This window comes from Tursiops truncatus, chromosome 21 (genome assembly GCF_011762595.2).
Source record: "Tursiops truncatus isolate mTurTru1 chromosome 21, mTurTru1.mat.Y, whole genome shotgun sequence".
Classification (NCBI taxonomy): Eukaryota; Metazoa; Chordata; class Mammalia; order Artiodactyla; family Delphinidae; genus Tursiops; species Tursiops truncatus.
This window is the reverse complement of record NC_047054.1, coordinates 34,522,154-34,544,488: the sequence shown is the minus strand read 5'-3', so window position 1 is coordinate 34,544,488 and position 22,335 is coordinate 34,522,154. Positions and strand designations below refer to the sequence as shown.

The window sequence follows — 22,335 nt, the reverse complement described above, 5'->3', positions numbered from 1 at the left end:
CATTTATTTTCCTCTCCCCTTTCTGTTCCAGGCCACATATCATTTAACAGTAATTCAAACTGCATTGCCTTTTGAAGAACTAAATGTTTCTTACAGCCTCAGACTACTACAGCCAGACGTTTAACCAGGAATGTGGTCAGCCCATATGAGAAATCCAGAATAAAGATGGTGTGTCACATCCCTCTCATACTGAAAACTTAAAAAAAAAAAAAAATCCATCGGTTAGCACATGTTAGCTTTAAATATGGCTTAGAGTGAGACACATAAAGCCAACTCTGACCAAGAAGGAGCAAGAAGCTTTTCTAAGAGCTAGAAATGCTCTGTCAGCACAAGAATGCATGCAGCCCCTTGAGTGAGAATTACAAATTGGAAGCTAATAGAAGACCAGAGAATTTTAGTTCCTGACATGTGAAGTTCTGAGTATAATACTCAGGATTGCAATACCTCACTTATCTGGAATCCCTGGGGTATACAGGGTCAGTCACAGAAGCCTCCAGATAAAGGAGGGCTTAGTGTTAATATAAATACAATTTTAAAATAGTTTGTAAAATGCCAATCCGGAAGACAGTGCTGCCTCAACCGACCCCACTCCTCAAATCTGATCTTTTCTTTGATGACTCAGGATTACAAACTTTGTACAGTACAAGGCACAGCTCCTGAGCACTATTCAGGAATGTGGGCTGTCTCCTCTGCTGACAGTGAGCCTGGCAGGTGAAGCTTGGACTTGGGCTGGGCTGCACCCCACGTCGGGGGCTACCTCCTACCTCCTCTGGCCTCTCCACTTCCCATCTCCCACCCTTGAAGCCCATGATGCTTCAACTCTGCTACGAGCGAAACAAAGACATTAGAGAACTTTGGTAGAGTCTGGTCTAAGATGATAATAGATAATCGCTTCTGGACGATCCTGGAGATCTTCTCTGCTTTAAGAATGCAGAGTTTAGAGTCTATGACATCATTTTTGGCTACTTTAAGGTAAACTTTCCTCTCTTCCCAGGTAATCTGAAGCTACTGAACCTTTTAAATTAAAAAAATTCTGGGGCTTCCCTAGTGGCGTAGTGGTTGAGAGTTCGCCTGCCAATGCAGGGGACACGGGTTCGTGCCCCGGTCCGGGAAGATCCCACATGCCGCGGAGCGGCTGGACCCGTGAGCCATGGCCGCTGAGCCTGCGCGTCTGGAGCCTGTGCTCCACAACGGGAGAGGCCACAACAGTGAGAGGCCCGCGTACCGCAAGAAAAAAAAAAAAAAAAATTCTGCAGTGGGGCTTCCCTGGTGGCGCAGTGGTTAAGAGTCCGCCTGCCGATTCAGGGGACATGGGTTCGTGCCCCGGTCCAGGAAGATCCCACATGCCGCGGAGCGGCTAGGCCCGTGAGCCATGGCCGCTGAGCCTGCGCGTCTGGAGCCTGTGCTCCACAACGGGAGAGGCCACAACAGTGAGAGGCCCGCGTACAGCAAAAAAAAAAAAAAAAAATCTGCAGTGACTTTATATTTTACAAAGCATGTTCCAAAGACATAAAAAATGATGATAAAGTCGCTCGTTTAGAACATGCATAATTCTAACTTAAGCATATGGTGATTCTATAGGCCAATATCTCCATTTAACACAAATAAGCCTGAGGTAGAACCCATGAAGGAACTAGCAGCAGAGCCAAGATAAAAATTCAAAAAGTACTAGTGGAAGACACGAGACCCTGCTTCAATGTGTCAGAAACAGGGAACATGCTGTAAAAGCAGCACATCGTTTGGGTATTTGCCAGGCAGAATAATGAGGAGTGAGAAGACACCTCCTGATGAACTTAATTTCCTTTTCCCCACCAAAAAGCTTACATAAAAAGAATGAAAACCATGTGCTGCCATGTACAGAGATGGAATCTGATATACAACCTGATTTCTGGGACGTTTAGCAGAAATATCCTATCTTTACCCAAATATGTTACCTTTATCTAAAGACTGCCCAGCTGGTATTATTCCTCCTGTAATGTCATTCCTAATAACAACTTTCACCTGTTTAACACCTTATACTTTACAGCAGTAGCACAGGTTATCTCATTTGGGTTCTCAACTTGAAAACATTGTGAGGGGGTCGAGGTGAGTGGGGATTGTAAAACCCCCTCTTCATAGGCGGCAGAAGTCAGTTCGGGAGGTGATGGCAGAGCCGCATTCAAATCCTCACTTTGAGCCACACCACACACCACGCAGTTTCCTCATACTGTTCCCAGCACTCTCGTATCGGGACAGAGTGAAGAGCACAGAGCCATGCCTCCACAGGGTCAGGGTGAACAACACAGGGAACACGTGAGGAAGCTGGCGGGGACCCCTAGCACTCAGGACCCCTGGGTGCTCTGACCCCACCCTACCAACCTGAACTCAGTCCCACTTCTTCCCAGCACCACCGTCCCCTTCAGTCAGGCCTGTGTCTTCATTCCCTAGGACTGCAGCCTCACTCAACCTGCACACGCAACACATGCTTGCCTGCTTGCCGAGGCTCTCCTGAATGGTCCCTGCTGGTGTCCTCCCGCCGGGCACTCTCTTGCTGCACCCTGATCCTGGCTTTCACCATTCAGGGTTCAGCTCAAATGTTACCTTTTCCAAGGGACCTTCTCTGGCCACCCTCCTGAAACAGCCCCGACCCCGACCCCAGTCACTCTCCATCATGACTGCCGTCTCCTGTCTGTAGGGCACCCCTGGCTGTCTGAAGTCCTCCGCGCCGCAGAGACTATAACAGCATCTGCAGAGAGCAGGAGCTCAATGACTACTTGTCAAATAAACTCCTTAAATGTACAGGAAGTTTCCCTTCTCTATTGTATTTCATGTCATTTTCTTTTTAAGAAAATTCAGCATAATCTTTTTTTCTGAAAAATGACTATAGTTAATGCAAAATGAACTTCTTTCCTAAAGGTAAAATAGAGCATGCAGTGAATTTTAAGTTTCCTTCCCACATTAGTTTCCCAGTCCCTTTGCCCAGAAAGAAGCAATATTGCCAGATTCCTAAGCATCCTTCCAGAGACAGTCCATCCATGGACACTGTGTAAGTGTGTATATGTATCCTTTTTCTTCTTATGGGCTACAAATGAAAGCATGATATATATTCTTTCTGTTTCTTCTTTTTCCTTACCATCAAGATCATTCTACTTTAGCACACATAAATCTCCCTCTCTCTGATTCATCGCTACACAGTATTCCAGCATACAGATGTATCTGGGTCTTATTACTGGACATTTAGTTTGCAGTCCTTTGCTTCATAAATAAGGATGCAGTGAATATGCCTGTAATGTAGCACACCTTAAATAACATTTAAACAATATGGTTTTCCAATTGTTTTCTGAATAAGTCTAATTTTCCTCCCCTTACATTTATATCACCCACAGTTGTGGTGTTAGGCACATATGGGGTTCACAACTAGATTCAATATTTAATGATGGCCCCATCCTGCCCCATCCTGCTCTGAGAAGGCTTGACCGTTTTTAGACATCAGCCAGCCTGTGCAGAGGAGCTTGCTTGCTATAAAATAGAGGCAGGCCTCCTGGAGAGCAGCAGCTGTTTAAAGTACAAAATAACTTTTCATAAAAGCTTTAGCAGAAAATAAAGGTGACTTCCATATCAAATAAAAATTGTAGAAGAAACTTAATTATGCAAATTAACTGGAAGGCTGGGAATCCATACTGTACCTTCTGATGCTTTCTCTTACTGAAGACACTATTTGGTACACAAGCCCTAATAAGTTTCTAAAAAGTGTCCCAGTTAATGGTCAAAAGAAAAACTCTCTAAACCTCTCAAAAGGCAGAGTCCCAGAGAACTGAACCCCATCTAATACATTGCTCATGTGTGCCTACCAGGTGCCAGGTGCCAGGGATACGTACAGCACCAATACCGTAAGGCCCTAACATGCAGCTGGCACCCAGTTGGGGGTGGGAGGCGGGGTCAGCAGGAAATTCTGCCACAATTACAATGGTACCTTCTGGATACCCATGAACTAAAGACTTGGCAGAACTCCAGTGAGATAGTTGGGAGGACGACAGTGGCTTCTAGGCAGGTGCGTCCTTCCTCTTTATAAAGCTGGGACAAAGTGAGAGAGTGACATGGACTTATATACACTACCAAATGTAAAACAGATAGCTAGTGGGAAGCAGCCACATAGCACAGGGAGATCAGCTCGGTGCTTTGTGTCCACCTAGAGGGGTGGGATAGGGAGGGCAGGAGGGAGATGTAAGAGGGAAGAGATATGGGGATATATGTATACGTATAGCTGATTCACTTTGTTATACAGCAGAAACTAACACACCATTGTAAAGCAATTATACTCCAAAAAAGATGTTAAAAAAAAAAACACAAAAAACCACTGTGGAACCATTAGCAGAAAAGGCCGAAGACTGAGTTAAGCACTCTGGAGAGAAGCCAAAGTGGTAATGAATTCTAAATATCAACTGTCCAGAGGTACAATTAACACAGTAGGGGAGGGAAGAGAGGCATGAGATGCAAGAGGAAACCAGCTTCAGTTTATTTTCAGAACAGAATGAAGGCCGTAAAAGAATCTCATGGCTCTCCTAGGTTCTTTAGGTCACACTGGCTTGTATGGAACAGAGTAAAGTGAGCGAATATGACCTGGGAGTCAAAGTCACATGGCCCGACATCTTCAAGAGGCTGGTGCTACTGTCACGAAGGTGCTAATAAATGATTTCTTTTCTAGGCCATTCATTTGCACTTAACCTCATTGGGAGAGCTGGAAGGAACCTTAGAAATAATCACCTTCAGTCTCTTCATTTTATAGATGAAGATTCCTGAGGCCCAAGAAACATGAAGCGGCTTGTCCAGGGCCTCATAACTAAGTGACAGAACTGAGACTTGTGTCCAGGTTTCCTAATTTCCAATAGAAGCTGTTTTTCTCCTGTGCTATTTGCTTCTTGAAGCTAAATATTCCACAACCACACATCTTTTCACACTGCTTTTAAGGCTTAAAATGGTTACCTTGAAATCCAATATGAGGAGACTGACTCCAGAAGTGAATGGAGGCCAGCCACTCATGTAATAACTGCAGAGAGGAGGCGTGAAAAATCAACTCTACCAACAGCTTAGGAACAGTCTGGGGGGCCAGAAAAATGTGTGGAAGCTTCCTGCCCCTAACATGGCAGGAGTGAGGTAGGTATCGTTCCATTCTCTGGGTACTATTCCTTTCCATACAGCAACATGATCACAAAATTAGTCAGTCTTCCAGAGAACAATATCTACTTTACCACAGTCATTGAGAGTACATACAAACAACAAATGGCTTTAAATAATAAAAAGAGATAAATTAGATAAAAACTCCCTGCTTTTTTCCTGTCTTCTTCCAGGCTTTCCCAGCTGATCCTTTTCTAATCTGAGGACCAATTTTAAACCCCAGCAGAGGGTGGCAGCCATCTAGCGTCCCACATGGCAGGACTAGATCCTGATCCCCAGGTGGTCCAGCCACATGAGACCTCACGCAGGCTCCCCTGCCTCTGTTCTGTGCTAAGAGTCTGTGCCAGAACCCTGTTGCCACGCGTCACCAATCTACCACCTTAATGGATTAGACACCTCACAGACTACTTTCCAAAACAGAACTCATACAGCTTCTCTCGGAATACAGACTGGACCTGCTCTCTGGTCCCTTATCCTTCAATCCCAGCCTGAGGAGCTAGTTTCACAACCCATTCCCTTTGTCCACTAATACTTTTCATAAAGGTCTGATAATGCTTATCCTTGCCCATCTCAGGTGGACACAAAAGTGAAAAGTTTTGTCTAGCCATGGGGCTAAAGATTTCCTTCACTCATAAGTCATTATCTGAAATGTAAACTAAGCCCAATTTTAATGAACAATCACTGTCTTCGGTAATTGGCAGTTGAAGGTCGAAGTTGTCTTTGACTCGTTCAACCCACGAGGATGTGCTGCTTCCCTCCAGCGGCCCTCAGCCTCGCCTGTAGGTTCACAGGCTCTAGTTCCATCTGTTCCTTAAACACACAAAGGAACAGGATGGGAAAAAAATCTTTAAATAGAACCTTCTTACATTTAAAATTAAATAACATTCTTGCTGGGGGGAGGGGGAGGCGGGGGGAGAAACCACCCTGTAAGCATGAAATAGTTCCAAACTTGAAAAAAACATTATTTATCCCTCATAAACCAAATCCAGTCATGTAAGACATTTAGACAAGAGTCATATATTAGACTTGCTATTTAGAAGCCCAGAAACACAGAAGGAAAACTGCATCTTTGTGTTCATAAGACATAATTCTGTGTAACTGACACTGCCACATTCAGCTCAGACCTTTTCAAACCATCACATGGAAAAGCAACAAAGAACTTTGTCTTGAAGTCACTAGACCTTCTGGAGGGGCAGAAAACCTCTCATGTACCACTAAGACACTAAAACCTTGTTCTGTGCTGGAAGAAGGTCCTCTTCATTCTATCCCAAAGTACATACAAAATGCAGATACAGAAGTGGTATCATTTCAGACCTCCCAGAGCTGTTCTTCTAGCTGTTGGAGGAAGTCATCAAGAGGACACGTCTACCAGTTGACCCTGGAGCCGGACCTGGGCACCCAGAGGCTCCTCACCCAGCCCCCACCCTCGGAATGTGCATTCCGCTTGCCTTCCCCGTGCTAGGAGCTGCTCAAGGACGCGGCCTTGAGACAGTAAGGTGGTGTTGGGACCATCTGGACGGCCTACCTGACGGGAACCCACTTAAGGCTGCTTATAAACTTTAAGATCCTGGAGGCGGGTGCAGAGATCCGCTGTGTCTCAGATGCCCAAGACAAGCCTCATAAGTTCCCTTGCGTATTAAACCTGCCACCTACCAGTCCGGAGTGACTGCCTCTTTCTTCGGTCTCTCCTTGCCCTCCTCATATGGGGCCAGGTTGTGAACCAACACCAGTGAGTAAACCAGTAATTACAGATGGGATGGTAAGTGCTGAGAAAATATTCTGTCCCAGAAGCCAATCCAATAAACCCACCCATAATAATCTCATTTAGTGTCAATTCAACAAATATCCCCTAAGTACCTAAGTCATGCCAGACACACTGTCCAGAAGGAAATAAAACGGTCAGATATCGCTGCCCTCGTGGAGCTTCACGCCAAAGGCAAATTATTCTCTAAGCAAGAAACGATGCCAATTACAGTACATGACTGTACTTGCATTTTTTCCAAAAAAAGATGATTTGTACAGAGAGAGCATTTGCTGCCTCACTTTCATTTATCAGAAAGTCCTCTAAACCCACAAATTTTCATTTTCCATTTCTTTGCTTAGTTCACTTGGTAGTCTGGGTCACTTATCAGTTTCTATCTGTACTTAATAATTTCAAATCATATTTATAATTTCACCAAAAATGGTCACCACTTGGTGTTACATAAGAGTAACTATAAGCTCTATAGTGCAAAAGACAAAACACCTGTTTAATTCTGTTCACCACCATGATTTCCCTCATTTGTTATGTCAGGCACTAAGAACAGAATATTAAACAAAACCAGACAGATTCCTGCTCTCACTGAGCTTACGCTGAGATAGACATCAACTAAAGAACCATTCACTGAAAATAATCAAATAATCACACAAGCAAATGTAAAACAGTAGTGCGCCACTATGAGGTACTCTGTGTCTCCACGGGTTCTGACCTAGTCAAAAAAAACTAAACAAACAAAACCAGCAGATTTCTACTTAATACTCTCTGCCTCATCCAAATTTCAATGTGGCCAAGACAGTAACAGTGGCTTCACCAAGGTTAATAGCACTTAAGGTGGCAGCAAAGTGCAATGGTTCTGAGCCAAGCAGACCTGTGTTTACATCTTGGGTTTGTCATTGACTGAATGTATGACTTTGGGTAAGTTACTTAAATTTTCTAAATCTCAATGAAAAATGGGGGAAACATGACTCAATGGACATTTGATGATTTCATGCTATTCACCAAGAACTTCCTACTTTAGGGGAAACTCCCACTGTGTGCCAGAGTGGGGGACAAATAGTCCCTGTCCCTGTAAGTTAGCAGCGAAGGCCATGTGACCTAAGCCAGCCACTTGATGCTGCCAAGGGAATGACACAGACACAGGGTCAGAGCATCCCTGTAGCAGAAGTGGTGGCAGCTGTAGGGTCCTCACCACACCTTTCCCATGGAAGCCACTTGGCGTTTCCTCTGCTGTCAGCATTCCTTGGTGGGAAGCTATTTTCCTACTATGATTCTTAAATAGCCTCCCCCTCCAGTTTGTGAGCTACCTGATGACTTTCCAATAAATTCCTTTATACTTCAGTTATCCAGGGTCAGTTTCCATTTATTTTGTAGCCAAGAATCCTGGCTATAAGAAATGACATTATTGGAGACAGTGGAGAGGAAACACAGATGAAGCACTTAGCATAGCATCTGATATGTAAGTGGCATATCTGTGATAATTGGGTAGTAAAGCTAGATCCCGATATGCTATAAGACTTGTGATTTTGAGATCTGAAAATACTCCTGTCCAAGTTTCATGAAACAAACAATAAAGTAGCTCAAGTTAGAGCTTCACTTCAGTAACAAAGATTAAGAAGATCCTGGTTCCTATTTAAGCCTGAGTGGCCAAATACAAATAATCATCAATAAAACATTTGTGTTTCCTGTGCCTTAAACATCTATCCACCACTCCTACCCCAACCTTACTCCACACAGCAGTGTCTGCTCATCTGTTCCCACTACCACAGTGCTCTCCAAGTCTCTGGAGAAAACATTCTGCACAATGCAAGTTAATTAGAAAGTGAGGTTCCTTCTCTAGATGAAATCTTTCCTTTCTTACTTAGATAATAAATTAAAATTATTCTGATAAATGAAATGGTTTTCAACTTAGCAGTGCTCATTCAAGGGATCCTCAGAGCTGGCCAAGTATGTGCTAGAAATTTATAGTAGCATTTTTATGGGGGATGCTAACCATTAGATGTTAAAAACAGTCCAATACACATTTTTATGTAAGAGGAACCAATAAATGGAAACACAGAATCTAAGGCAAATAGCATTCAAAAGGGACCAGAGCTAGGCTTTCAATTCTCAAATTTTCTAGGGACAAAACCACTCCTAAGAAGACTAAAAATCTCTAGCAGAAGGGAAAAACCTCCTTACAAAGAAGAGCAACAACCAAGGGCTGATGAGAGCTAGTATGACAGTGAGATTGAGATCCCAACTTGGGTTGACAATCTAAAGTAAATCTTAATGTCTCTTAGAGGCAGCTGCAGACACACAGTCATTGACACCTGACAGCCCCAAATAAGCCTGGTAGACAGGAAAGTGCAAGCGTGAGGTAAAAAAGTAAGAGGTCAACAGCATCTTTCATGCCTCCTGCTCTAATATGTTAGAAACACAACTGGGTAAGATATCAAATACCTTAAAAACACACTATTAGTTCCCTTCCACGTACTTTAGAAGACCCAGAGGGATTGCACAGAACTAATGGGCAACTTCTGTCTATTCTCTTGTAGGGGGTATTTTTACTAAGTAATCATTGATATGTACAAAATAACATATAAAATACATAAAACACATTTTGTATACATACAAACCACACAAAAACACATAAAAACATAAAAGTAATGTTCATGCAAGATATTAAACTAATAATAATCAAAGTAAACACCCTTCAAACCGCCACCCCCAATATGTGAAATAGAATATAACAGGGCCATTAAAGCTTCCTGGGGTCCCATTCCACCTGTTTTGCTGTTCCTCCATCTAAACGCTCTGGAAAACAATTTGGCATTATCTCGTAAAGTAGAATTTGTCACCTTATGACCTGGCAGTTCTTCTCCCAGTACTATACTCTAGAAAAACTCTTACATATATGCTCCAGGAGATGAGTTCAAAAACTGTCATTGTTTGTAACAGGAAAGCATGGGAAACCCTTCAAATGGTTAAATTAATTATGGTAACTTCGTACAACACAACAGCATATCTTCCTATTGTGAGGGAAAGGGTAAGGAACATTCCTGGTGGACACTGTGCTGCACTGCAGGACAGCTCTGAAGGGGCACCTCTCTGCTTCAGACCTCTGCTGAGGCAGCGGAGGCCCCTGGGGAGACTGCATCACAGCCTAGCTTCTTTTCCTCTCTCCTCCAAAGTGCATCCCACCCTTCCCGGGTACCATCTGGAGAGCACTTCCCAACATACTCCCTATGAGTTAATATGTGACTCAGAGTTTGCTGCCCAGGGATCTTTACTCAGGCCCTCACTTACCTCACTTACCTTACTCTTGTAATCCTTAGGATAAGCCCTACTAGGTAGATACTGTTAATCTCACTTTAGAGATGGGTTTCAGAGAAGTTAGCTAAATTGCCTAAAGTCATTCAGCTGAAATCAGGACTTGAATCAATGTTGACTCTACTAGTTTCCTAAAAGCTATGCTCTTACTATTACTCTGTGGGGCCTGAGCTTAGCTTGTCTTTGTATACATTCCTAGAAGCAAAGAGAACTGCATTTCTTTTAAAGTATTCTTTGATTCAAGTCCTAATTGTAACTTTTCTCCAGAATTATCAAGGTTTTACAATATATTACAGCATATATTTATTTTACTATATATTTATGTATGTATTTATTTTACTATATATTTACATTCTACTATATAGTTATATAAAATACTATATGTCTACTATATATTACAGTATAAATATATTTTACTATATATTACAGTAATACAGCATCACAATCGCTCACCAAGTCATGATGAGTCTACTGGTTTACGAACATAAGGTTAAATAAGAAATATTTAATTTTTATTGAGCTAGCTCTGAGAAATCTGGCTCCACCACCTTTAATCATTCTGACCAGGATAAGGGAGAGCTGCTCAGCCTCACATCACACCATCATTAGTTACGGGGCAAAGTTTAGGGCAGTACTGTCCAAAAGAAATGTAATGAAAGGTGCATATATAAGTTAAATTTTTCTAGTAACCTTATTAAAATGAGTAAAAAGAAAACTGGTGAAGTTAACTTTAAAAACATATTTTACTTAACCCGACATTATCTAAAACATTATCATTTCAACGTGTATAAAATTTGTAATAAATAAAAATCCTTTTTGTATACTAAATCTTTGAAATCTGGTGTGTGTTTTACACTCACAAGCATCTCAGTTTCGACTCAGCACGTTGAAGAGTTGGAAACAAAGGGCTAATGATGAGATGTGAGAATTTCTAGTATTTCTACTCTCCACTCCTTTCCAGGCAACAATAAAAGTACTTGACATTCAGTAAGACTTATCATAAAAAATTTTCTCTCAGATATGAAGCCTGTCTCCTTGATGATCTATTTAAACAAGAGAGAATTTTCATTTATTTATATTACTGAGGTCTGAGGTCCTTGATGGACCAAGACATCATTTCTTTGCCATCAGCAGACTTGGGACCATTTTGTCATCTCAGAGTATTAGTATTATTAAAACAAACAAACAAACAAACAAAAACCCTCTTAAATGGAGGGTTCCAAGAAAGAAACAAGGTACCTTCTCTCTTCCTTTATGTTAAAATCCCCAGAATGTCCCAAAGCTCTGCCTCTGATGGTCTGAGTAACCTCCAGCAAGTCTCAATTTTTTAGGGACCTGCATTCCTCATCTATGAAATATGGGTGTTGAATGAGAAATCTCTATAGTTCATTCCAGAACCAACATTTTGTGACTACATGGCAGAGTGTGATGAACAAACTGTCTTCTGAAAAGCAACCAAAAATTCATTTCATTGTTGTTTTGCTTCTTCCTGAGAAAAAGTTGCACATTATTTACCTATCAGTGTTAAACTAAATATTGGTCCCCAAAGTCTACATCCTAATCCCTGGATTAGGAGATTTTTATGTTCCTCTGTAAATATGTTACCTTACGTGGCAAAAGAGACTTACAAGTTGTGATTATGTTAAGGACCTTGAGGTGGGGAGACTACCCTGGGTTATCTTGGTGGGCACAGTGGAACCACAAGTGTTCTTAGAGAGATGTAGAAGGTCAGAGTCAGAGGACATGTAACAACAGAAGGAGAGCTTACCACATTTGTGTTGTCTTAAGACACTAAACTTATGGTAATTTGTTACAGCAGCAACAGGAAGCTAATACACCTAATATATCATGCTAGTATCATCCCAGATGGCATGTTATGTGCCTTCTTTATTAGGAGTAGATGTACTGATTTCTAACTAATCTTCCTATTTCATTAGGGTTGAAAGGTTTTATGTTGGTTCTTATATGTGAGAACAATAACAGTATATAAGTTTCAATAAAAATAGCACTTCCTCTTTCTGGAAAATATGCAGAAATATTAAAATTTTAAGTTACCATTAATGAAGATAGCAAGTCTATATTAAAACCAAGGCATCGGGGGCTTCCCTGGTGGCGCAGTGGTTGAGAGTCTGCCTGCCGATGCAGGGGACACGGGTTCATGCCCCAGTCCGGGAAGATCCCGCGTGTTGCGGAGTGGCTGGGCCCGTGAGCCATGGCCACTGAGCCTGCACGTCCAGAGCCTGTGCTCCGCAACGGGAGAGGCCACAACAGTGAGAGGCTCGTGTACCACAAAAAAAAAACAAAAAAAAAAAACAAGGCATCTAAGAGCATCTGAAGATCCACACTGCCCACCCCCTAAAAAAAATCTCAAATAGGCTCCTCAGGAAATGGATAAAAAGATTATCTGGTACAGCAGAGATATCCTGTTGTCAATCAAAATCCCTTTTCTTCTCCATGGTACAGGGTTGTTGCTGGGAAGATCCAAACACTGCTCCCAGCCCCATCTGCAGCTAGACGCCCGCCAACAGAGTGTGAGTGATGGAACCTATGCCACCTGCAGTCCAGGTCCTTCAAGAACCACTGGCCCCTCCATGCTCCTTCTCCTTTTACAAGCCAGACACAGAACAATTAAGATGTCTCTGGGGATGATGAAGGCACAGAATGCAAAGAGGCTGCTATGTTTCTGTGAAGAACCTACTCACCAGGAATGTGTGCCTCAGACAACTGGATAGGCAAGAAATACATCTCTACTGTGTCTGAGCCACGATGCAACTTGGGATCATTTACTATAGCAATTTAGCCCACTCAGACTGATACATCTATTAACATTTAAGAAAGGAGACCCAACATTTGGTTGTTGAGTTTACTTCCATGGTGACAAATTCATTGTATGTGGTAAAAATTGTAGCTTTGTGTGTAGTGAACTGACTAATCTTCTACTCACTGGGTCAATTACTCTATATGAAGGATAGTTTCCTCAGAAAATGTTTGCTGAGATGTTTATAAATCCTGGTAAAAAATTTAAGGTAGTGTCAGTACTTCTGGGCAATATATGATGATAAGAGAAAAATAAAAGGAATTCAAACAGTGTGAAAGGTAAATTTATCATAAACTCTTGTATAGGTATACTGAGATACAGAATGGGTGTGTGGTAAGACAGAGAAAAAGTGATATGTGGTGTATTTTAATTATTTGCATTATTTAAATCAAAGTTCCAGTGTTACAGATTGCACAAATTGTAAGGAGACCTTAAAAAACAAAAATCAAGCTATAGATTTTGCTCTAGTTCCCTCCTTTCTTTACTAAGCCCATTGGCAAATGGTTAACTTTTCCTACTTATTTCTAAGAACAAAATTTTCCCCACAGGCAGTTAATCAACAACCCGATTCCTGGAAAACTGTGATAATGTGAGGCTTCCTCACTTGCAAGGGCATTTGATGGAATCTTGCTTGAGTCAAATGTGCTTCATTTTCCTAGGCCAAGAATTAGAGAAATGGGATCTGAAATCAACCACCATCTTTTTGGGCTCTCATATTAACATTAAACATAATATATCTGGGCTTCCCTGGGGCTGCAGTGGTTGAGAATCCACCTGCCAATTCAGGGGACACAGGTTTGCGCCCTGGTCCAGGAAGATCCCACATGCCGTGGAGCAACTAAGCCCGTGCACCACAACTACTGAGCCTGTGCTCTAGGGCCTGAAAGCCACAACTACTGAGCCCATGTGCCACAACTTCTGAAGCCCACATGCCTAGAGCCTCTGCTCCTCAACAAGAAAAGCCACCACAATGAGAAGCCCGTGCACTGCAACGAAGAGTAACCCACGCTCGCTGCAACTAGAGAAATCCCACGTGCCGCAACAAAGACCCAGCACAGCCAAATATAAATTAATTCTTTCAAAAAGAAAATTGTACATAATATATCTTCTAAACACAAAAAACAGGGGGGAACTTCTAGACGGCAGAGGAGTAAGACATAGAGGTCACCTTCCTCCCCACAAACACATCAAAAATACATCTACATGGGGAACAACGCCTACAGAACACCTACTGAATGCTGGCAGAAGACCTCAGACTTCCCAAAAGGCAAGAAACTCCCCACGTACCTGGGTAGGGAAAAAGAGAAAAGAAAAAACAGAGACAAAAGAATAGTGACGGGACCTGAACCTCTGGGAAGGAGCTGCGAAGGAGGAAAAGTTTCCACACACTAGGGAGCCCTTTCACTGGTGGAAAAAGGGGGGTGGGCGGGGAGGGGAAGCTTCAGAGCCATGGAGGAGAACGCAGCAACAGGGATGCAGAGGGCAAAGCAGAGAGATTCCCACACAGAGGATCGGTGCCGACCAGGACTCCCCAGCCCGAGAGACTTGCCTGCTTACTCGCCAGGGCGGGAGGGGACTGGGAGCTGAGGCTCAGGCTTCGGAGGACAGATTGCAGGGAGAGGACTGGGGTTGGCTGCGTGAACACAGCCTGAAGGGGGCTAGTGCACCACAGCTAAATGGGAGGGAGTCCGGGAGAAAGTCTGGACCTGCATATGACGCAAGAGACCATTGTTTCTGGGAGCGGGAGGAGAGGGGACTCCTTCCCTGACTGCCCATAGAAGGGAAAGCACCAGCTTCAGAGATGGGCACAAGCTGTGGCTATCAGGTCGGACCCCAGAGACGGGCATGAACCGCTAACACTGCTGCTGCAGCCACCAAGAAGCCTGTGTGCAAGCACACGTCACTATCCATAACCACCCCAGAAGCCTGTACAGCCTGCCACCGCCAGGGTCCTGTGATCCAGGGACAACTTTCCCGGGAGAACGGTGTGCCTCAGGATGTTGCAACGTCACGCTGGCCACTGCCACTGCAGGCCTGCCCTGCATTCCAATTATAATTACCGTACCCCTCCCTCCCTCCCCCGGCATGAGTGAGCCAGAGCCCCCAATCAGCCGCTGCTTTAACCCCATCCTGTCTGGTTGGGAACAGAAACCTGAGGGCAGAGGTCAGGGCAAAACCAAAGCTGAACCCCAAGAGGCGTGCAAACAAAGAAGAGAAAGGGAAATTTCTCTGTGCAGACTCAGGAGCAGTGGATTAATTCCTCACAATCAACTTGATATACCCTGCAGCTGTGGAATTCCTGAATAGTAAAAGAATCATCACAAATTGAGGGGATGGACTTTGGGAGCAACCGTAGACTTGGGGTTTGCTGTCTGTGACTTAGTTATTTCTGATTTTTATATTTATCTTAGTATACTTTTTAGTGCTTGTTATCACTGGTGGATTTGTTTCTTGGTTTGGTTGCTCTCTTCCTTTTTCTTCTTTTATTACTTTTTAATTTTTTTATTTAAATAACTTTTTTTTTTTTGGTTTTTTTGCGGTACGCGGGCCTCTCACTGCTGCGGCCTCTCACACTGCAGAGCACAGGCTCCGGACGCGCGGGCTCAGCGGCCACGGCTCACGGGCCCAGCCACTCCACGGCATGCGGGATCCCCCCGGACTGGGGCACAAACCCGCGTCCCCCGCATCGGCAGGCAGACTCTCAACCACTGCGCCACCAGGGAAGCCCTATTTAAATAACTTTTTAAATTTTTTTATTTTAATTATTTTATTTTATTTCATTTTTTAATTGTTTTTTCTTTCTTTTTTTCTCCCTTTTCTTCTGAGCCGTGGGGCTGACAGGCTCTGGGTGCTCCGGCCTTATGTCAGGTCTGAGCCTCTAAGGTGGGAGAGCCGAGTTCAGAACACTGGACCACCAGAGACCCCCCGGCCCCACGTAATATCAATCGGCAAGAGCTCACCCAGAGATCTCCATCTCAACACTAAGAACGAACTCCACCCAACGGTCAGAAAGTTCCAGTGCTGGATGTCCCATGCCAAAAAACTAGCTAGACAGGAACACAACCCCATCCATTAGCAGAAAGGCTGCTTAAAATCATACTAAGTTCACAGACACTCCAAAACACACCACCACATGCAGCCCTGCCAACCAGAAAGACAAGATCCAGCCCCACCCACCAGAACACAGGCACCAGTCCCCTCCACCAGGAAGCTTACACAGCCCACTGAACCAACCTTACCCACTGAGGGGAGACACCAAAAAAAAAAAAAAAAAAAAAAAAAAAGAAACGAGAACTACAAACCTGCAGCCTTCAAAATGGAGACTCCAAACACAGTAAGTTAAGCAAAATGAGAAGACAAAGGAATACGCAGCAGATGAAGAAGCAAGGTTAAAACACACCAGACCAAACAAATGAAGAGGAAATCGGCATTCTACCTGAAAAAGAATTCAGAGTAATGATAATAAAGATGATCCAAAATCTTGGAAACAGAATGGAGAAAATACAACACACGTTTAACAAGGACCTAGAAAAACTAAAGAGCAAACAAACAATGATGAACAACACAATAAAGGAAATTAAAAATTCTCTAGAAGGAATCAATAGCAGAATAACTGAGGCAGTAGAATAGATAAGTGGCCTGGAAGATAAAACAGTGTAAATAATTACCACAGAGCATAATAAAAAAAAAAAGAATGAAAAGAATTGAAGACAGTCTCAGAGACCTCTGGGACAACATTAAACATGCCAACAATCGAATTATAGGGGTCCCAGAAGAAGAAGAGAAGAAGAAAGGGACTGAAAAAATATTTGAAGAGATTATAGTTGCAAACTTCCCTAACATGGGAAAGGAACTAGTCACTCAAGTCCAGGAAGCACAGAGAGTCCTATACAGGACAAATCCAAGAAGAAACACACTGAGACACATAGTAATCAAACTGACAAAAATTAAATACAAAGAAAAAGTATTAAAAGCAGCAAGGGAAAAGCAACAAACAACATACAAGGGAATACCCATAAGGTTAACAGCTGATCTTTCAGCAGAAACTCTGCAAGCCAGAAGGCAGTGACAGGACATATTTAAAGTGATGAAAGGGAAAAACCTGCAACCAAGATTACTCTACCCAGCAAAGATCTCATTCAGATTCAACAGAGAAATTAAAACCTTTACAGACAAGCAAAAGCTAAGAGAATTCAGCACCACCAAACCAGCTTTACAATAAATGCTAAAGGAACTTCTCTAGGCAGGAATCACAAGAGAAGGAAAAGATCTACAATAACAAACCCAAAACAATTAAGAAAATGGTAATAGAAACATACATATTGATAATTACCTTAAATGTAAATGGATTAAATGCTCCCACCAAAAGAAATAGACTGGCTGAATAGATACAAAAACAAGACCTCCCATATATATTCTGTCTACAAGAGACCCACTTAAGACCTAGGGACACATACAGACTGAAAGTGAGGGGATGGAAAAAGATATTCCATGCCAATGGAAATCAAAAGAAAGCTGGAGTAGCAATTCTCATATCAGACAAAATAGACTTTAAAATAAAGACTATTAGAAGAGACAAAGAAGGACACTACATAGTGATCAAGGGATCAATCCAAGAAGAAGATATAACAATTGTAAATATTTATGCACCCAACATAGGAGCACCTCCATATACGCAGGCAAATGCTAACAGCCATAAAAGGGGAAATCGACAGTAACACAGCAATAGTAGGGGACTTTAACACTCCACTTTCACCAATGGACAGATCATCCAAAATGAAAATAAATAAGGAGACACAAGCTTTAAATGACACATTAAACAAGATGGACTTAACTGATATTTATAGGACATTCCATCCAAAAACAACAGAATATACTTTCTTCTCAACTGCTCATGGAACATTCTCCAGGATAGATTATATCCTGTGTCACAAATCAAGCCTTGGTAAGTTAGAGAAAACTGAAATCATATCAAGTATCTTTTCCGACCACAATGCTATGAGACTAGATATGAGTCACAGGAAAAAATCTGGAAAAAATACAAACACATGGAAGCTAAACAATACACTACTAAATAACCAAGAGATCACTGAAGAAATCAAAGAGGAAATCAACAAATACCTAGACACAAATGACAATGAAAACATGACGACCCAAAACCTATGAGATGCAGCAAAAGAAGTTCTAAGAGGGAAGTTTACAGCAATAAAATCCTACCTCAAGAAATAAGAAAAATCTCAGATAAACAACCTAACCTTATACCTAAAGCAATTAGAGAAAAAAGAGCAAAAAACCCCCAAAGTTAGCAGAAGGAAAGAAGTCATAAAGATCAGATCAGAAATAAATGAAAAAGAAATGAAAGAAACAATAGGAAAGATCAATAAAACTAAAAGCTGGTTCTTTGAGAAGATAAATAAAATTAATAAACCACTAGCTAGACACATCAAGAAAGAAAGGGAGAAGACTCAAATCAACAGAAGTAGAAATTAACAAGGAGAAGTAACAACTGACACTGTAGAAATACAAAGAATCATGAGAGATTACTATGAGCAACTCTGTGCCAATAAAATGGACAACCTGGAAGAAATGGACAAATTCTTAGAAAAGTACAACCTTCTGAGATTGAACCAGGAAGAAATAGAAAATATGAACAGACCAATCACAAGCACTGAAATTGAGACTGTGATTAAAAATCTTCCAACAAACAAAAGCCCAGGAGCAGATGGCTTCACAGGCGAATTCTATCAAACATTGAGAAGAGCTAACACCTATCCTTCTCAAACTCTTCCGAAATATAGCAGAGGGAGGAACACCCCCAAACTCATTCTACGAGGCCACCATCACCCTGATACCAAAACCAGGCAAAGATATCACAACGAGAGAAAACTACAGGCCAATATCACGGATGAACACAGATGTAAAAATCCTCAACAAAATACTAGCAAACAGAACCCAAAAGCCCATTAAAAGGATCATACACCATGATCAAGTGGGGTTTATCCCAGGAATGCAAGGATTCTTCAACAGACGCAAATCAATCAATGTCATACACCATATTAACAAACTGAAGGAGAAAAACCATATGATCAACTCAATAGATGCAGAAAAAGCTTTCAACAAAATTCAACACTAATTTATGATAAAAACTCTCCAGAAAGCAGGCATAAGAGGGAACTTACCTCAACATAATAAAGGCCATATATGACAAACCCACGGCCAACATCGTTCTCAATGGTAGAAAACTGAAACCATTTCCTCTAAAATCAGGAACAAGATAAGGATGCCCACTCTAGTTTTGGAAGTTTTAGCCACAGCACTCAGAAAAGAAAAAGAAATAAAAGGAATCCAAATCGGAAAAGAAGTAAAGCTGTCACTGTTTGCAGATGGCATGATACTATACATAGAGAATCTGAAAGATGCTACCAGAAAACTACTAGAGCTGATCAATGAATTTGGTAAAGTAGCAGGATACAAAATTAATGCACAAAAATCTCTTGCACTCCTATAAACTAATGGTGAAAAATCTGAAAGAGAAATTAAGGAAATGCTCCCATTTACCATTGCAACAAAAAGAAAAAAATACCTAGGAATAAACCTACCTAAGGAGACAAAAGACCTGTATGCAGAAAACTATGAGAGACTGATGAAAGAATTTAAAGATGATACCAACAGATGGAAAGACATACCATGTTCTTGGAATGGAAGAATAACCATTGTGTAAATGACTATACTACCCAAAGCAATCTACAGTTTACATGCAATCCTTATCAAACTACCAATGGCATTCTTCACAGAACTAGAGCAAAAACTTTCACAGTTTGTATGGAAACGCAAAAGACCCCGAATAGCCAGTGCAATTTTGAGAAAGAAAAACAGAACTGGAGGAAGCAGGCTCCCTGACTTCAGACTATACTCCAAAGCTATAGTAATCAAGACAGTATGGTACTGGCACAAAACCAGAAATACAGATCTATGGAACAGGATAGAAAGCCCAGAGATAAACCCATGCACATATGGTCACCTTATCTTTGATAAAGGAGGCAAGAATATACAATGGAGAAAAGACAGCCTCTTCAATAAGTGGTGCTGGGCAAAATGGACAGCTACATGTAAAGGAATGAAATTAGAACTCTTCCTAAACTCCAAATGGATTAAAGACCTAAATGTAAGGCCAGACACTATAAAACTCTTAGAGGAAAACATAGGAAGAACACTCTGACATAAATCACAGCAAGATCTTTTTGATCCACCTCCTAGAGTAATGGAAACAAAAACAAAAAGAAACAAATGGGACCTAATGAAACTTAAAAGCTTTTGCACAGCGAAGGAAAACATAAACAAGACGAAGAGACAACCCTCAGAATGGGAGAAAATATTTGCAAATGAAGCAACTGACAAAGGATTAATCTCCAAAATATACAAGCAGCTCATGAAGCTCAATATCAAAAAAACAAACAACCCAATCCAAAAATGGTCTGAAGACCTAAATAGACATTTCTCCAAAGAAGATATACAGATTGCCAACAAACACATGAAAGGATGCTCAACATCACTAATCATTAGAGAAATGCAAATCAAAACTATGATGAGGTATCACCTCACACCAGTCAGAATGGCCATCATCAAAAAGAGAGGGTATGGAGAAAAGGGAACCCCTTCTGGAGAGGGTGTGGAGATAAGGGAACCCTCTTGCACTGTTGGTGGGAATGTAAACTGATACAGCCACTGTGGAGAACAGTATAGAGGTTCCTTAAAAAACTAAAAATAGAACCACCATACGACCCAGCAATCCCACTACTGGGCATATACCCTGAGAAAACCATAATTCAAAAAGAGTCACATACCACAATATTCATTGTAGCACTATTTACCATAGTCAGGACATGGAAGCAACCTAAGTGCCCATTGACAGATGAAAGGATAAAGAAGATGTGGCACATATATACAGTGGAATATTACTCAGCCATAAAGAGAAACGAAATTGAGTTATTTTTAGTGAGGTGGATGGACTTAGAGTCTGTCATACAGAGTCAAGTAAGTCAGAAAGAGAAAAACAAATACCGTATGCGAACACATATATATGGAACCTAAAAAAAAAAAAAGTTTCTGATGAACCTAGGGGCAGGACAGGAATAAAGACATAGAGAATGCACTTGAGGACACAGGGAGGGGGAAGGGTAAGCTGGGATGAAGTGAGAGAGTGGCATGGACTTATATACACTACCAAATGTAAAACAGATAGCTAGTGGGAAGCAGCCACATAGCACAGGGATATCAGCTTGGTGCTTTGTGACCACCTAGAGGAGTGGGATAGGGAGGGTGGGAGGGAGATGCAGGAGGGAGGGGATATGGGGATATACGTATACATATAGCTGATTCACTTTGTTATACAGCAGAAACTAACAGAACATTGGAAAGTAATCATACTCCAATAAAGACGTTAAAAGAATAAAAAATGAAAAACAAAAAACAAATAACAGTGCAGCAACTCTCCGTGTTTCCCTTTGGAAACAGATTTCTTAATTTAAGCACTTAATTAGATATAATATAAAAGGTACCTACAATCCATGAATTCATTATAGGCTGTTAGAAGTATGAATATTTTATAGATTCCCATGGATGAGTCATCAAAAGAGTATATATTTATATTAATAATAGGGAACATGATGTAGTTTCTAGAGCATGGTTGTTTTCTTTTAGATCAAGCTCTTAAAGATATAAAACACCTCTAAACGGTATGAACATTGCTTAAAGGCTGTATGCCACACTTATCACCTTAAACCTTTCTGCTACACTTGTGGAAATCAGCAGTTTGCTTTGGAAGCTAACCATCAGCATGGGCACAGCTTGGTCATTTAGCCTTCCCCCTGCAGGCCTGAAAGACAGGATGACAGCTTCTAGGTCTGTAGTTATATCAATAGACGTGGTCACCTGTTATAAATTATCTGAACTCTGGAGCATAAGGACTTAAAGAAACTTCACTGTATAAAAAAGAATGTTTTTTTTTTTAATTGGGGTGTAGTTGCTTCACAATGTTGTGTTAGTTTCTGCTGTAGAGAAAAGCGAATGAGCTATATGTATACATATATCCAAGGCTCATTTCCCCATCAAAAAAAACCCCAAAACAGACTAGATACATAATACAATGCAGAAAAGGCAGTTTCATTTTTATTTAAGAGGAAAAAAAGGCCAAAAAGTTAAATAATTTTCCCGAGACACCAAAACAAGGGCATAAACAGCTTGCCTTTCTTGTCTTTTCTGTCTTTCCCTCTGCCTATGTCTGAGGAAACAGTAG

General features: G+C 41.6%; 1 protein-coding gene across 9 annotated transcripts in view; it reads right to left on the bottom strand.

The window, feature by feature from the left end:
• Nucleotides 1-22,335, bottom strand: part of PSD3 (pleckstrin and Sec7 domain containing 3) — a 571,362-nt gene that overhangs the window by 192,411 nt on the left and 356,616 nt on the right. The window lies entirely within an intron of this gene.